Source organism: Colobus angolensis, unplaced genomic scaffold (assembly GCF_000951035.1).
Source record: "Colobus angolensis palliatus isolate OR3802 unplaced genomic scaffold, Cang.pa_1.0 Scaffold249, whole genome shotgun sequence".
Classification (NCBI taxonomy): domain Eukaryota; kingdom Metazoa; phylum Chordata; class Mammalia; order Primates; family Cercopithecidae; genus Colobus; species Colobus angolensis.
This window is the reverse complement of record NW_012115699.1, coordinates 3346827-3365698: the sequence shown is the minus strand read 5'-3', so window position 1 is coordinate 3365698 and position 18872 is coordinate 3346827. Positions and strand designations below refer to the sequence as shown.

Sequence of the window (18872 nt, the reverse complement as noted above, 5' to 3'; positions counted from 1 at the left end):
TTGGACTCTTGGACTTACACCAGTGGTTTGCCAGGGGCTCTTGGGCCTTCAGCCACAGACTGAAGGCTGCACTGTCTGTTTCCCTACTTTTGAGGTTTTGGGATGCGGACTGGCTCCTTTGCTCCACAGCTTGCAGAAGGCCTACTGGGGGACTTCACCTTGTGATCGTGTGAGTCAGTACTAATGAACTCCCATTCATATATACATCTATCCTCTTATTTCTGTCCCTTTAGAGAACCTTGACTAATACAACTGGCGTTATCAAACTTGTCTACTAACTCACAGATTCTGCTCTCCTCAAAGGTGACTCATTTTATTGCTAATGAATATTTTAATTCTATGGTTTTCGTCCTGCATTTTAAACTTCTCCTATATCATCATCCTCTTTTTATTGTGCTTATTTCTGTCTGCCTTCTTTTAATCAACATTGGAATCATTTTTGTTCCATCTTTGATATTTTTCTTTCTTTTCAGAATGGATGTTTTCTTTATTCTCGTTGAAATTGCAGACACAATTATTGGCAGTATAGTTCCTTCTATCCTCTTCCAATCTCATCGCACAGAATCCAGTTTTCAAGTGAGATTTTTGAAATTTAGTCATGAGTAGTCCCTTTTTATATCTTTATACTCTCTTGGGATTTTCCAGAAGTGTGTTAATGAAGTGAGGAAGGTTAGAAAGTTGATCTCAACTCAACATTTTTCCTGGAAATCCTCTGATTAATGTTTTTAAGTGGTTTCTGACACTTGATTTCCATTCATGCTTTTGGCTTCTGATTTTCTATTTCTGTATCGTTGAACACTAGCCAACTTTCCTAATCTATGTACCTTTCATTACTCAATGAGTCATAATGCTACGTTCTGATACATCTTCCTACTTCAGAACTTGCTTTGGACTTTAGATTTGAGTGTTTGCATTTACTGTTTCCAGCTGAATGCTAAGCTCTTTGAACTAACACTCCTTTTGCCCATATAGAGCCTAACAGAGATAGCACCATAAATAATTACTTATATATTTTTAATTTGAGCAAAGCCTCATCAAAACTGGCATGTCTGTAGAGTGACAAATCATGAGTTGGTTTTGCATACTTTTAAATTATTGCAAGTTTGTAGGGTTTTTTAAAAAATCTATAAACAAATACTAGATAAGAGAGAAAGTTAGAAGTTTCACCATTAATTCTGTTGATAATTTTCATTCTGGCTTTGAGAAGTATTGCTGTTTCTCAAATGGGTCTGTAGTTAACATACTCTTCTGAATATTGAATATATAATATGTTAAAATCAACCTGGTATAAATTGTGCAAACATGCTACAATTAATGTAATGCTCATTGTGGTTCAAATGTCTTGATATTTGTAATATTTTCTTTCCATGTTATTTAAAAGCCAAACAGTCAATAAAAGATTAACTAGATGAAATGATCCTTTCAGCAATTCACTACTAACTACAATTGTTTAGCAGGCTCTTAGTGATTCAGAAGGCACATTATGCATTTAGAGCTGATAGTACACGGGTAGGATTGAGTAGTCATGCCATTTGTTAAGATATTAAAATACTTCTATACCAATTGGTAAATAGTTTCCCCCATAAGACCCCTGAGTGGCTACTCACTCATTCTATTGCAGCCACCTGGCTATTGAGATTAGGAGAACTTTAATGCTTCTAAAACCTTTTAATCACTGAAGCATGCACATACTGAAAATTAATTTTGGCATGCTGTGACTATTCATTCTACTACATAGGCTGTTTAAAAAAGTATTTATGACTTCTTTTGTTATTTAATTCATCTCCTCTACCTTTATAATCTTTAAAAAATAATCCTCAGATTAAAGCATCTATTTCTCCATTACAAATTGAATCTTTCTCTTACGTAGCACTTTCTCTGGTATGAAGAGGAATGTGAATAAAAAGTAGTAATCTAACATTGAGTCAGAAAAGGAGATTTACATCTAGTGGTGGAAATAGTCCATAAATCATATAAAAGAGAAGGCAAGGAAAGAGGGGCACTGGGGAGGTGTGGGTTGTGGGCACTGTAGGGATTATTGTAATCTCAGTGGGTTATTTTAATATAGCAGGTATCAAAAGACCAAGGTAGTGGAAGAAGCAACTCAAATTCTATTCCAGATTTCTAATGGGAAATGGTGATTTTCTTTGCTTGGCCTTAATTAAGTTGTACCGTATATTTTCCTTCAAAATAACATTTCCTGGAACATCTTACTAGATATTCATAGACACATTTAATACTTGTTTGCATTATGTTTATCAATATTGCAGTCTTCTTTTGAATACATGTATATTCCTACAGTCTAACATTGTGGGTTCCCCAAATACCTAGTTTTATTTTAGACAAGTTTTAAAACAATTTTTATGTGAATATGTTTGTATATGTGTATAATATGCAAACAGAGTACAGAAAATACTCATTCAGAATTTTACTTCTTCTATGACAACAAACTGCCTTTTAGGTTTTATAGAAGGATTTACATATATAATAATTAAATATGGTATAATAATTAAAATGGAGTCTGATACCAAAATTTTAGAAATAGGTAATTCACTTACTATTACTCTTGTTGTACATATGCAATAGAATTTAAAATGTTAATAAAATTCACTTATTGTGATAATTTAATTTTTTTGTTAGTGCATATGTGGAACAACCACTCCCATGATCATTGTATGGGTTAAAAAACAAGCATTTAGGATTTGGCAGCATGTACTTGATTCATGAGCTCTACCTTCCAAGTTACACAAGAATTTTAACTTTTCTGAGCTTCATTTCTTTTATCTGTTGAGTTAGGAAAATATAATATCTACCTTCTGGGGTTTTCAAGAGGATTGATTGAGATGATGCATGTAAAGTGCTTCAAATGGTCCCTGGAACATAAATGCTAGCTATTATTTTCCTCACTGTAATAAATCAGAATATTTTTTCTTGTAATGCTAATTACTATAAAGCATTCCAAAGAATGTGCTCTGGTGTCATTTAGTCCCTAGTAAAATTACTTACCCAAGGCAAAGAAAATAAAATTTTGTTTTAGTCAATGTTTATAATGCGGGACTTTACTTTAGAGCTATGAATTCATTGTTCCCCCATTGCACATGCTTTATTTTGATTCAAGTAAGAAACATGTACAATTGTGCCCCAAGACTTGTTTATTTAGAAAGATAATTTATCAATATTTTTGAGGAGTGGTCATTGACTTCAATCTCTTTGAAATACTGACTGAACTAGGATCTCCTACTGAGTATACAAGGAAATAACTGCTGATAAAATGGCATTTAATATGAGGAACAAAAAGATAAAAAAAAAATCATACAACTTGTGTAGTCAGTAGGGTGGAGTGGAGGTGGCTAAAGATTAATAATAGTGCTTCTCTCTAAGCCAACAGTCTTCTTGATTCTACATTTTTGTTTTTGTCATCACTGCTTCTACCAGCCTGGTCCTTTTTCTTTAGTCACTTTCTAAGCTATTGTACAACTGAGAGGAGAGAACAGAATATTGATATTATTTATTTATATTATGATTATTGAAAAGAAAGGAACACAGATCAAGACTGTTAATAAGAGAAAGAAGACTGAAGAGGAATAAGAATCTTTGCCATTTCTAAGAACTGTGTTGCAGGAAACCAGAAGAGGTTAATGCCCACCCACCAGGGAGCAGGGACAAGAATTATCTTACATCTTAGCATAGGCAAGACCTCCTCCAAGGTTTTTTCTGTGCTCATTAGGAATAGAAGGACCTAGTGTTATTCAAGTAGGAAATATCAGATATTATGATAAACAGCAAAAGAGGGTATCTAGATTTTGTAGTCATGAATCAACCTTTTTCAAAGAGATTATTTGAAAGGATTATCAACAGCCTGTATTTGAAAGAGCTCACCGTATTTTTCCAGCTAAATATTTGCGATCTCTTGATGTGTCATGAGTTTTACCTGGAAACTAAAGCATTACAGATCCTGTTAAGTTATGATTCTTAATTTTTAGAATGAGTGATATAAATTCCCACTAGTTATGAAGGTGCTGATTTTTATCACAATTCAAAGTATGAAAATATAAATGCTTTGACTTTTTGAAAGTCTTAAAATTACAAAGATATAGATCAAGAATCTTTTTCACTGTATCTGAAACAAAAAAATTAATAATTTATCAAATTGTTGACTATTAGAAATATTTTGAAAATATTATCTGCCTACATTATCAGTTAAGAAGTGTACTATATTTCGAACAAGATATAATCCTTATTGGCTTTCCAGATATCCTTAGAGAAATAGTGTACTAGATTCTGTGTTTGAAATGTGTTTCCAATAATAGAATTGCTACTATATACTTTTACAAGCATATTAAATTTGAGAGTATTTTATATTTTCCGAGTGTTTCATACACGTAATTTCATTCAATTCTGAAATTGGAAAAGTGTTAAGTGAGTAAAATAAATTTTATTATCCCTAAGAAAAAAATACTATAAAAACAAAAAGAGAAGAGATTATAAGGCTTGCTGTGGTTTTCTAATTCATTAGTAACAAAAATGTGATATTTTTTCCCCTTTTCTTTCTGTTTTTTTTTCTTTTTCTTTAGAACTTGCATTTTCTTTTTTCTTTTCTTTTTTTTTTTTTTGTAATTATAGACCCTTTGCAACCAATGACATGCATGTGTGAGGTAGAATGCTGGAATAATATTCAGCCATAATACAGAATGAAATTCTGCCATTTGCAACAACATTGATGAATTTGGAGGATATTATACTAAGGGAAATAAGCCAGACACAGAAGGACAAATACTATATGATCTCACTTACATCTGGAATCTAAAAAGTCAAACTTACAGAAACAGAGAGTAGAACAGTGGTTACCATGGTGATATGGGTTGGCTCTATGTCCCCACCCAAATCTCATTTTGAATTGTATTCCCATAATTACCATGTGTCGTGGGAGGGACCAGAGGCATAATTTGAATCACAGGGGTGGTATCTCCGATACTGTTCTCGTGGTAGTGAATAAGTCTCATGAGATCTGATGGTTTTATCAGGGGTTTCCCCTTTTGCTTTTCCCCCATTTTCTCTTACCACTGCCATGTAAAAAGCACTTTTACCCCCCATCATGATTCTGAGGCCTCCCCAGCCATGTGGAACTGTAAGTCCAATTAACCTTTTTTTTCCTTCCCCGTCTTGGGTACATCTTTATCAGCAGCATGAAAACAGACTAAAACAGTAAATTGGTACCAGTAGAGTGGGGAATTGCTGAAAAGATACTTGAAAATGTGGAGTGACTTTGGAACTGGGTAACAGGCAGAATTTGGAACAGTTTGGAGGGCTGAAAAGAAGACAGGAAGATGTGGTAAAGTTTGGAACTCCCTAGAGACTTGTTGAGTGGCTTTGACCAAAATGCTGATAATGATATGGACAATGAAATCCAGGTTGAGGTGGCCTCAAATGAAGATGAGAAACTTGTTGGGACATGAAGCAAAGGTGACTCTTGTTATGTTTTACCAAAGAGACAGGCAGCATTGTGCCCCTGACCTAGATATTGGTGGAACTTTGAATCTGAGGGAGATGATTCGGGGTACCTGGCAGAAGACATTTCTAAGCAGCAAAGCATTCAAGAGGTTACTTAGGTGCTGTTAAAGACATTCAATTTTAAAAGGAAAGCAGAGCATAAAAGTTGAGAAAATTTGCAGCCTGACAATGAGGTAGAAAAGAAAATTCCATTTTCTGAGGAAAAATTCAAGCTGGCTGCAGATATCTGCATAAGTAACACAGTGCCGAATGTTAATCCCCAAGACAATGGGAAAAATGTCTCCAGGGCATCAAGAGACCTTTGTGGCAGCCTCTCCCATCACAGACCCAGAGGTCTAGAAGGAAAAAATGGTTTCGTGGGCAAGGGGCTAGGGTCCCTCTGCTGTGTGCAGTCTAGGGACATGGTGCCCTGCATCTCAGTCACTCCAGCCTTGGCTGAAAGGGGCCAACATAGAGCTTGGTCTGTGGCTTCAAAGGGTGCAAACCCCAAGCCCTAGTGGCTTCCACATGTTGTTGAGCCTGGCAGGTACACAGAGGTCAAGAATTGGGATTTGGGAACCTCCACCTAGATTTCAGAAGATGTATGGAAATGCCTGGATGCCCAGGCAGAAGTTTGCTGCAGGGCGGAGGCTCTCATGCAGAACCTTTGCTAGGGCAGTGCAGAAGGCAAATGTGGGGTTGGAACCCTCACACAGAGTCCCTATGAGGGCATTGCCTAGTGGAGCTGTGAGAAGAGGGCCACCATCCTCCAGAACCCAGAATGGTAGATCCAACTACAGCTTGCAATGTGTGCCTTGAAAAGCCACAGACACTCAATGCCAGCCCATAAAAGCAGCCAGGATGGAGACTGTACCCTGCAAAGCCACAGGGGCAGAGCTGTCCAAGACCATAGGAACCCATCTCTTACATCAGCATGACCTGGTTGTGAAACCTGCAGTCAAAGGATATAATTTTGGAGCTTTAATATTTGATTGCTCTGCTGGATTTCAAATTTGCATGGTGCCTGTAGCCCCTTTTGTTTGGACAATTTCTCCCATTTGAAATGGCCATATTTACCTAATACCTGTACCTCCACTGTATCTAGGAAGTAATTAGCTTGCTTGTAATTTTACAGTCTCATAGGTGGAAGGGACTTGCCTTGTCTCAGATGAAACTTTCAACTGTGGACTTTTGGGTTAATGCTGAAATTAGTTAAGATTTTGGGGGACTGATGGGAAGGCATGATTGGTTTTGAAATGTGAGGACTTGAGATTTGGAGGGGCGGGGGAAAGAATGATATGGTTTGACTCTGTGTCCCCACCCAAATCTCATTTTGATTTATACTCCCATAATTCACACATGTTGTAAGAGGGACCTGGTGGGAGATAATTTGAATCATGGAGGCAGTTTTACTCATACTGTTCTCATGGTAGTGAATAAGTCTCAAGAGATCTGATGGTTTTATCTGGGGTTTTCTCTTTTGCATCTTCCTCATTTTCTCTTGCTGCCCCCATGTAACAAGTACTTTCACCTCCAGCCATGATTCTGAGGCCTCCCCAGCCGTGTGGAATTGTAAGTCCAATTAAACCTCTTTTTCTTCCCAGTCTTAAGTATGTCTTTATCAGCAGCATGAAATGGACTAATACACGTGGTCTTGGAGGTGGAGGAAAAGGGGAGATGTTGATTAAAGGGTACAAACTTTCAGTTGTAAGATAAACAAATTCCAGGGATCTAAGATACAGCATGAGTGGTGATAGAAACCATAATTAATTTGGGTGTGGCAATCATTAAACAATGTATGTGAATATGAAATCATCATGTTGTACACCTTGAATATATATTAAAAATTTATGACATTAGTAATTGCATTATCTATTGCTAAATAACCACTTTCAAAATTTAGAGGCTCCAAACAAAAAAACACGTTTTTCTTGATGTTTGGGATTGAAACTTTCTTTTGCTAACCTCACTAAGGTATCCTCATGCAGTTCGTTCAGCTGGCAGTCTGGTTAAAGACTGGATCTGGTTGGGATAACTGGAGATCTTTCTCTATGTGATCTTTCACACATAGTACAAATGGTGTGATGTTTTCTTCACAGAACACCGACTGACAAGCCTAGACGTATAATAACTTATGTTTTTGCTTGTATCGTGTGTTGATGTCCCTTTGACCAAAATATGTTACATGGGCAAGTCCAGAGTCAATTTAAAAAGGCATTATCTTTATGTCTTAATGTGTAGATGACAGAAGTCAGTCATTGCAGCCCATTAACGTAACACTCCACCCTGGTGTGCTCTCTGGCTCCAATGGTGCACGTCCCTCCTCTGTCTATTAAATATAGTTATGCTCTCTCTGCACCCCCAACATCTTACAAGTTCCTAGCATTCGTCTTGAAGTTCATGGTCTTGTTATCTGTATCAGTTCTCACTATAGATAAGTCTTCTTGCCTGCAGTTCGATTCCTATTGTTCCAGGGACTCACGAACTACAAAAGCGAGTTATATGCCTTCATGCTCCCAGCATATAATGGTGAGACACATACAGGATAACTGTAATAGAAACTTCCATTCAAAAATTCAAAACTTGAAAGTCAATCACCAGTCCATAATAATTCTGAAAATAGTTTGGTATATTTTCTCAGTACTCCCCAATCCATGGATAGAAGATGATCCTTGGTTAGAGCCTACTTCTGTTCCCTGGACATGCAATTCTCAGGTTCTTTGTTGTTGTTGATGTCACTCATGGCTCTACACTGTGAGATACCATTTCTTTTCTATAATAAATGACCAGTGTTTGAAGCAGAGTATCTACTCGACCTTCTCAGGCTGCCTCGTTGTCATAGAAAATTGCATATATAGAGATATTTTTTTCATTTTGAACTACCTCTGACCTTTTTGTTTGATATGTTACTACTCCCTTAAAAACATTGAGAGTGTGTAATTTGTGTTTATATCATGCCCCAAATGTCATATCCCTGATTTTTAAAAAATAGATTATTCTGTTGAATTTTGGTAGAGGGTTAGAGAGACAACACATTTACGATTCTTAGGAATGTTTTTGTGTAGCTAATGGGGACTACAAGGTAGTCTTTCTAAAGTAAGACTAAATCTTTCTAAAGTATTAGGTTGGTGCAAAGGTTACTGTGGTTTTTGCCAATACTTTTAATGTCAAAAACCACAATTACTTTTGCACCAACCTAATATTAACAGAGGATCATACAACTACACTAGATTTAATTCTTACTGTGAGGCCATTTCTTACTTTGAAAATCTTTTGCTAGCTGGAGAGACTAGAGAAAAATAAAGTTTTTAGTTTTTATTTTTTTCCAAACCAAAAGAGTTCTGTGTCCTCTATATTTTTTATTAATACTACCTGTAAACTGAAAATTTCTACCTTTCTTCATCTTTCTCTTCCTGTACCTTATTACATACAGCAAAAAGAAACACATTTATAATATCTATCCTAGACATGTCCTTAGATTCGTAAGTTCATTAAGTATATTTTATGTTTTCCAAATAACCTAGGACATAAATTTTCCAACAGTTTTGCTGTCAAAAAACACAGATCACCATTTTATTCAGCCTCTAATAATAATTTGTGTGCTTCCTTTCGAGCTTCCACTAACATTTTGTTTGCCATTATTTCAACCTTCACCCACAGCCTCTTTGCCATTTTTCTAACCTTTTCCCATTACCCAGTACTAAAGCCAGTGCTACACGTTTTAAAGTTTTTATTATATTGGAGCCTCACTTTTGATAAAAATTTTCTGGTTCAGTCATCTATTGCTACATAATAAGTATCATTAATGTAATAATATGTTATTATAACCAAGTTTAGTCTCTCTTAAAATGGGTTAGGATATATCTGAAACAAGAAATTGGCTTTATCTGCAACTCATTTAATTTTTTTACTTGGTTAGCAGTGTTACTAATACTAGCTAACCATTTTAAGCAATTACTGTGTGCCAGGTATTGTGCTAAGGATTTAAATTTATTTCCTCATTGTATCTTCACAATAGCTCCTTCAATGAAATTTATAGTATTATTTCACTGGTGTCGTCACTGAGGCTTAGAAAAGGTTTATAGCCATCCTGAGGTCACATAGAAAGTTAGAAATCTGTGATTAAAAACTCATGATTCTGACTGAAGAGATAGTACTCTTAGATACTACACAATGTTGCATACCTGGCATCAAGGCCTTCCAGGGCTTAACAATGGCAAGGGATATCAATAAACAGAGTCAATACACTCAGTCTTCTTCTTCTTTTTTTTTTTTTAAGACCAGTGACAAGCTTAGTATCCAATAGTATGTTCTTGAATAAATCTCATTTTGTAAAACTCAGTACTATCCATTTGTTAGTGTAGCTATATTCTGACTCTCTATAACAAGTCTAAAAATTGAGCTTCCATATTTCATTCAAGAAGTTTTTCACATAGCACTGTGAAATGTACAGCAGATTGGGGCCTTCCAATGTGTAAGATTTGAGACTCGAGATTCAAATTCACTACATTTATGTTACAAGATATTTCATTTTTTTTTCTTTAGAAACTGAGGTAGTGGGCTAAATGAAAATAATCAGAATTTAAAATATTTAACGAAATTATGCATTACCACATTCAAACACAAAAGCATTGTACAATTAGACTAAAATACTTCTGTACCTTAAAGTCTGTTAGAACTTGCTTTCATGAAAGAAAAATAATAATGTGACATACCAATTGTTTATGTGCAAGTTACACTTTTTGAACTTCATCAGAGGACTTAAACTTTTAAAGGGCTTTAAACTTTAACAATTTCTGAGTTGTGGTAAGCCTTCAGCTGTACTTCTAAACTATTAGTAATTCAAAATTTAACTTCAGGAAAGAATGATGTTTATATTTCTTATCATAATGAAAATCTAATGATTCTCGAAATTGGCCTGGTTGCTGATGTTATCACCAGAAATGGAAAAGGTTGGTGTCTGCCTTCTGCTCAGAGGGATGCTGTAGAAGTCTGCGTCAATAGCCATCATGCGTGAATCCATCCACACACAGCAGTCTAGCGCAAAATGTTATCCAGACACGGATGTGATATGGCAGCTACAGGGTTTGTTCTCTGAAAGGATGTAAATGAGAAAACCCCAGCCATTAGCAAACAAAAGAACCCTTAGGGGTTCTTATGGTATCAAAGAGGTCTTTATTCCCTGACTGTTCTCTTTTCGCCTGCTCACAGTCAGAAAAAGAGCAAAGACAAAAAAAACAAAAGCAATCAAGAGCTCAGAACTACATGGTTAAGTGAAATGCACTTTTGAACAAAACAAAACAAAAAATGTCTTTCTTTTGGGGACCTATTTGTCATCACACAACAGAAATTAAATGTTTGAAATTGAAACTAGATTTCAAAAACATCAAAAGGAAAAAAATAGTACTTTCAATTCTTTCTTACACTAAACAATTTGTATACCGTATCTATAAAGAAGTCAAGTATATATTGATCTAAACATGCATATAGACGGACCAGATATTTAGATTTACCTTATATATAAAATATATTTAAGTATTATGTCGTTATGATTATTTGTTCACATCTTATCTCATTTGTACTAATACTTCCTGTTTTAAAGAAAGACTTTTTCTAATATATAATTTTTGGGTGATTATGCAAACTTGCTAAATATAAGCAGATTGAGTTTTCATAGTCTAGAAATTTATAAAAAGCTAAATTAATCAACTAATGTTAGGAGACAATTCACATAGTCATTCCTAAAATTGTTGTTTTTATTCCCCTCTCCTATTTATTTTTCTTTTAGAAATTGTAATGACTACCCCAGGTTGTGAGTATAGGAGGAGGAGAGGACTTATTTATACAGAAAATGTATTTGATTTAAGTACTCCATGTCTAGGAGTGATCAAACTGTCCTTACTAGTAGGAAACTTCTCTGCAGATGGTACACAAACACATGGGAGATGTGGCCACTACTTTCATTTAGCTCCAGCAAAGGTTCTTTTTACTTGTATTTACCAGCCCTTAGGAGGTACAGATAATGGAGGGGATATTTGAGGCAGGAAAGATTCTTTTATATTTTTCTTACAAGTAAAAAGAAAAGATAAATGGAAAAGGAGATGTATAAGGCCCATAAGGATGGCATTTGTTCTATAAAAGGAGTTTTCAGGATATAATTATTTTATCAGATTATTTTACAAGCAGATTTAGTAAAATGGGCTTTAGTTTAAATGTGACTCTTAGAGAATATATACATTACTTAAAGTGATAAGACGGTAGAACAAAAGGAGGTCAGGCCTTAGTTAAAATGGACATTACCACCTTGGATATGACACTTTATCTCTGTGGCCTTGATGTCCTCATCTATGTTGATATTTATCCTAGAGAATTCTTTCTGATGACACTTAAGGGTTATCAAACAATGAGCAAAGTGCATGAAACCAGGTGTTGCTTCTTTTCCCTCAGTCCTTTAAAATGAATAACACCCAATATATTTTAGCTGGGTGTAATTGAAAGGGAAGCATGGAGTATTCACAGCTTGCTACTATGAAATAAAGAAAACAAGATATGACCCTAACTACAGGCAAATAGAGTGCTGCTACCTGTTTCTCTGCTGGCTACCTCCCTTATGAAAAAAAAAAAAAAAAAAAAAGTCAATAAAGTATCATTTCAAATATCCAATTGGCCTTGCTTCCTAATCAGTTTCTGCAGCCAGAGGCAGCAAATGTTCAACAAGGCAATAGGTGAGAATGCAAAGTTCCCAGAAATAGAAAGTGTAATTCTAATATGTAATTCACTAGAGGAAACACTTCAAGGCCTCCATTTATCATTTCTGAGTGGGGGCCTCTACTGGGGGAAGTTTATTTGCATTTTCAGGGGCAAAATGTTCTGCCTTATTTCAGAAATAGGTACCTAGCGTGAGAAGAGAGAGGCAATTCAAGTGGTCCAGCTACAAATGGATGTGGAAAGCTTTTGAGCTGATATTTTGAGCATCATGATTGTAATACATTATAGGCTTACAGACCATATGGAAAATCTCAGCTCTTAGTTACCCTGGCCCATTAAATCTGAAATATTTGTTTCTATTAAGCAATCAGAACTCATTTCTTTTCCCTATCTTCCACACTCTTTTTTATTTTTTATTATTTATTTATTTATTTATTTATTTATTTATTTTTTATGGAGTTCTCCCTCTGTCGCCAGGCTGGAGCGTGGTGGAGCGATCTGGGCTCACTGCAGCCTCTGCCTCCCAGCTTCAAGGTTCAAGATATTCTTCTGCCTCAGCCTCCCAAATATCTGGGACTACAGGCGCCTTCTACCATGCCCAGCTAATTTTTGTATTTTTAGTAGAGACAGGGTTTCATTATGTAGGTCAGGATGGTCTTGATATCTTGACCTCATGATCCACCCTCCTCGGCCTCCCAAAGTGCTGGGATTACAGGCATGAGCAACTGCTCCTGGCCTCTACTGTTTCCATGAGTTTTACAGTTTCATTTTTTTTTGAGACAGAGTCTCACTCTGTCACCCAGGCTGGAGTGCAGTGGCGTGATCTTGGCTCACTGCAACCTCTGCTTCCCAGTTCAAGTGATTCTCCTGCCTCAGCCTCCTGAGTAGATTACAGATTATTTAGTAGAAACAGAGTTTCACTACATTGGCCAGGCTGGTCTTGAACTCCTGACCTCAAGTGATCCACCTGTCTCAGCCTCTCAAGTGCTGGGATTATAGGTATGAGCCACGGCACCTGGTTGTTCTCTTATCCTCCAGAAATGTTCTCTTATCCTCCTTGGTTAGCATGGTGGCAAGTCCTCAATATTTCTGTTCCTCTGACATTTCCAGGGTTTTTTCCCCTTTTTTCTATCCACTTCATGCATTCACTAGGCAGAAGAGTGTCCTATGGTCATTTATTTCCTGTTTCAAAATACATCCAGTGGCAATGTTGTTTCTATAAACTAAAACTTTCACTGGGCGTGGTGGCTCACGCCTGTAATCCCAGCACTTTGGGAGGCTGAGGCGGGTGGATCACGAGGTCAGGAGTTCAAGACCAGCCTGACCAACATGGTGAAACCCTGTCTCTACTAAAAATACAAAAATTAGCTGGGTATGGTGGTGCACGCTTATAATCCCAGGTACTCAGGAGGCTGAGGCAGGAGAATTGCTTGAACCCGGGAGGCAGAGGTTGCAGTGAGCCGAGATTGTGCCACTGTACTCCAGCCTGGGCGACAGAGTAAGACTCCATCTCAAAAAATAAATTAATTAATTAATTAATTAATTAATTATGTGCAACTTCCTCCATGTATCAGTCAGGGAAGCAGAACCAATGGGAGATATATACTAAGGGATTTACTGCAAGGAGTTGGCTTACGCGATTTAGGGGCAAGCTAGGCAGGTCTGAAATCTCTGGGGTAGGCCATCCGGAAGGCTTGACTAGAACTGTGGATGTGAGCAAAGCTGCTATGCACAGGGAGGAAAATCTTTTCATCAGGCAAGCCTTATCCCTGTTTTTGAGGCCTTTTAATGGACCTAATCAGACCCATCCTGATTATCCAGGCTACTCTCCCCATCAACTGACTATGGTGTTTAATCACATCAACAAGATAACTTCACAACAACATTAAAAGTAGTGTTTATTGAATTACTAAAGACAGTAGGCTAGCCAAGTTGACACATCAAAAAATCATCACTTTTCAAATAAAAAACTCTTTGAAAGAAATGTAAAGTCACTTTTGGTAAAACTGTCTTATGAGATATTATATAACCCTTATGTTTTGTCACTAAAAGTAATGTTTATAAATTTGTTTTCCTTTGAGAGAGTCTCACTCTGTTCCCCAGACTGGAGTACAGTGGTGTGATCTGCATTCACTGCAACTTTCACCTCATAGGTTCAAGGAATTCTCCTGCCTCAGTCTCCCAAGTAGCTGGGATTACAGGTGCCCACAACCACACCCCGGCTAATTTTTATATTTTTAGTAGAGACGGGGTTTCGCCATGTTGGCCAGGTTAGTCTCGAACTCCTGACCTGAGGCGATCAGCCTGCCTCAGCCTCCCAAAATGCTGGGATTACACGTGTGATTCACCATGCCTAGCCTATAAAGAGGTGTTTTTTGTTTGTTTGTTTGTTTGTTTTATATGAAAGAGTACAAATGTTTCTTCTACAATGATTTTTATGAGAATAGTCAATCATATAAACCATGGGACAAGAGGGACAAGATATGACTTATATTGTAGGATGAGTTTGCCTTATTTGTGTTCTGTACATTTGAAATGTTTCAGTGAGAAGCTATTCTTTTTATAATAAATTAATATTTAATTTACATTGTTAATAGAATATGCACTCAGATAGTCCTATATTCTAATATATATGTGCTCACAACTGGCCTATTCCTTTCGCCATCTACCTTTGCCTACTTCCCATTACTTCTTTTGTATTTGGCCTTCTCAGCCTTGTTTGCCTTTGTATACTCCTCTTGATCCACTCTTTCTACTCAGCCCTGCTAATCCATAGCCTATAGGGGGATCAAACAAAAAGCTGTGCACATTCATACTCATCATGCAAATTTGATCATATTAATCATACTCTCTCATCATACTCAAAATACACAGTGGAAAATTTATTCACTTTAGTTCCGCTATGGTGAAAGAAGAAAAGGAACTTTATTTTCCATAAGGAACCAACCTAATCTTATTTTCAAACTCCCTTAAATATGGATACAATGATCTTAATTTTACCTACGGGAAACTGAAGCACTGAGAAGTTAGGTAACCTGTCCAATTGAAAGAACAGACCCTCCCAGTTTAAAACAGCCTCTTTATAGTTAACATTATCTTATTGGGGGTAAATATATAACTCTTAAAAATTTCAATTTTTTTGTCTGAGTTGTTTCTCCCTTTACAACAGGATTTTACTTCCAGTTCTTCTGTCCAAGAGATTGTGTAAATTTATTGGGGAGATTGTTATCACTGTTTTCTCTCGGTGTGGGCATTGACCTCTGCCCTTGTTCTTCCCACTGAAGACAAGCCAAGGACTATTGTAACTCATATCCTGTTCTCTCAGCCTAGGCTGTAAGGTCCATTGTTTTGGAAGATCTAGGCTATCTCCCCCATTGATACTGATAGTACTACTCACTTTGCTTTTTTTTAACAGTGTTTCAGACTCTCAGACCTGGCTGCAACTTCCATTTGACTTCCAGTTTTCCCTCCAATGCTCATTACAAGGCGATTTTTCCTCACAGTGGTGATCTCAGGGGTAAGATTGCTCCACAGGAATATCCATTCTCTATTGCCTGAGAGCTGAGGGAGAACGGCAATCACTTTCTCTGTCCCTGCCTTTGCCAGAACATATCACAGCACCACATCTGCTCTATGCAGCCAACCGACAGCAGCAGAAAAGCAAACTGGAATCAAGACACACACCTTCTCCTGCTCTCTGCTTCTACCTCAAGTGTTTCGATGATTCTACCTTTCCCCGTTGATTCAGTCCAAAACTGGGTGAGTGACGATCTTTGTGTAATGATCTATCTCAATGGGAAAGCTGAAGGAAAAAAAGAAAAACGAGAATAATGGAAAGTGGAAAGAAGGTTATCCATTCATTCTTACTATTATGCGTGCACTCATCCTGTTTTTCACACTGTATTCTATATAATTCTGTCACAAATAAAAGAATACTTCTTGAAAATCTGTATTTTCCTTGGTGGGATGTGCCATAAGCCTACAGTCACTTACTACATCATTTTCCCATTTTTCAGATATGTTATTCATAGTATTTTAGGCAGTAATTACAAATTGGTATTATATATCCGTGGTGGCTTAGGTTTAACCAGCAAAGCAACCCTTGTTTGAGTGGGTAATCTTGTCTGCTTTTCTTACCTTATTTCAGTTATATTGTATGTTAGTTGAACACCAGAGGCCTAGTTTTTGCTGAATTGCTGCATAATCACAGAGTTTGGGGGCTCACTCAGTTCATGTTTCTGGGTCCCAGTTCCATATCTAGAGGTTCAACCTGACAATTTGAAAAGGGATTTCTAGTTCTAAAACCCTGTGATACATTTACTTTAACAAGTAACATTAGAACTTTAACTTCAGATATGATCAGCACTCATCAGTCCTGCTCAGGCTCTGCAGGTGATTCTCTGTAATCTTCAGTATCTCTGCAGTTAAATGATTTTATGTTTGTGTCTATAGTTTTGGGTTAAAGAAACAGGAGAAGATGGGAGAGGAAGGGAGGAGTGTACCAATACATGCTTGTTAGGCGTTAATTTATCATTGTCAAAGCTGGTTATGCACTACAAGAGGTTTTACTAGAACATCCGTTTCAAACCTCTGTGTTATAATACTTATTTCCAAAAAAAAATGATTATTCTTGGACACAATAATGTTATTTGAAAATAATAATTATTGCTAAAGAATTATTCCAGTTTTGACAGGACTTGGAAATACTTAAGTAATCTTCCCTGCTTGCCTATGGTGCATTTATATTCTCTCAATTTAATTAAAATTAAACTACATTTTTCAGAATGTATTCCCTGTATAGTTTCAGGTTTGCATTGGCCACAGACAACATTTTGCATGAGATTTGAAAGGTAGGAGTAAAGGAATATGCCATATTTTTATGCTCTAAAGTTTGATGCAGACTTCAAGCGCTGACATCTGGCACACGCTGTCACTGATCTGTTAACTTACCTTGTAAGTGTGGGGTGGTATCTTCCTTACCTTACACCAGTTCTCTTTCTTTGGCAGCTCTGAGGTCTCAATCACATGAATGATTAGGTACATGGCGAAGGGTACTGACCTCTCCTGCAAGTTATGGCTTGTAGGCTGGAGATGCTAGAAATCATATGTGTGTTTCAGGTTGTTCTCATGTATTTCACATTTCCTTCATTTTTCTGCACACACACACGCACAAATGCTTCTTCCCAGTTGCCGGTCTGGTGGCTGACCTTTAGAGACATCAAACCAACAATAAGCATGCAGTTAAAATCTTGCATAGTCTTCTCCCCTAGTTTCAATAATGGTGCAAAATCAAATCCCAATAAGAAGTCCCTATCCCAGCTGTATTCTATCCAGTGTGATAGCCACTAGGGCGTGTAGCTATTGAGTACATAAATGTCACTAGTCTAAATTAAGATGTGCTGTGAGGGCCAGGCGCGGTGGCTCAAGCCTGTAATCCCAGCACTTTGGGAGGCCGAGGCGGGTGGATCACAAGGTCAGGAGATCGAGACCATCCTGGCTAACACGGTGAAACCCCGTCTCTACTAAAAAATACAAAAAACTAGCCGGGCGAGGTGGCGCGCCAGTAGTCCCAGCTACTGGGGAGGCTGAGGCAGGAGAATGGCGTGAACCCGGGAGGCGGAGCTTGCAGTGAGCTGAGATCTGGCCAGTGCACTCCAGCCTGGGTAACAGAGCAAGACTCCGTCTCAAAAAAAAAAGAAAAAAAAAAAAAAAAAAGATGTGCTGTGAGTACAAATACACTCTAATTTTTAGAAATTTAGTGTTAAAACAAGAATGTAAATGATCTCATTGATAATATTTTATGTGATTATATGTTGAAATCATATTTTTGAAAATATTGGGTTAGATAAACTATATTAAAATTATTTTTGTTTCTTTCTTTTCACTAAGACGTGATTACTAAACAATTTAAATTATACATGTGGCTCACATTTGGGACTTCCATTATATTCTTTCTACAAATGGCTCTTGTGGATTACTCATAGTACTTCTGACAGTCTGATCAAAAGTTGATCATTACCTTTAATATCTCCTGTCTCCTATATGGATGAATAATATCAGAGAAAGTCCCCAAAATCGTATTGACATCCAGTTAATTTGAATGTTGCCTTTTGTATGACTACACTGTAAGAATGGCAAAGTAAAGTCACCTTCCATGGCCCTAAACACAATCAATCTCAACTCAGAACATTGTCTGTGGATAAGACTTTAGTTGACTAATCTCATTCTCAACAGTGGATTTATTATTTATTTATTCATTCAACAAATATTCTCCATGTACCACCTAAGTATCAGCCCCTCTTTTTAGGTCCTGGGGAGAGAAAAGAAGGGAGATACAGTTTTGAACATGATACAAAAGGGTTCTGTTTTATATGAAATCAGAGTATCAAAGAAATATCTTCATTCCCATGTTCACTGCAGCGTTGTTCACAATAGCCAAGGAATGGAATCAACCAAGTGTCTATCAACAGATAAATTGATAAAGAAAATGTGTGTATGTGTGTGTGTGTGTAAACAATAAAATTCTATTCTGCCTTAAAAAAGAAAGAAATTCTGTCATATGAAAAAACATGGATCAACCAGGAAGACATTATGCTAAGTGAAAGAAGCCAGGCACAGAAAAACAAATATTGCATAATCCCATTTACAGGTGGAATGTAAAAAAATCAAACTCA

The 18872-nt window shown here is 36.9% G+C and overlaps 1 protein-coding gene across 2 annotated transcripts in view; it reads left to right on the top strand.

Moving 5' to 3' along the window:
* The window catches only part of LRRTM4 (leucine rich repeat transmembrane neuronal 4), a 768419-nt gene that overhangs the window by 497127 nt on the left and 252420 nt on the right, over window positions 1-18872 (top strand). The gene's annotated exons all lie outside the window — the stretch shown is intronic.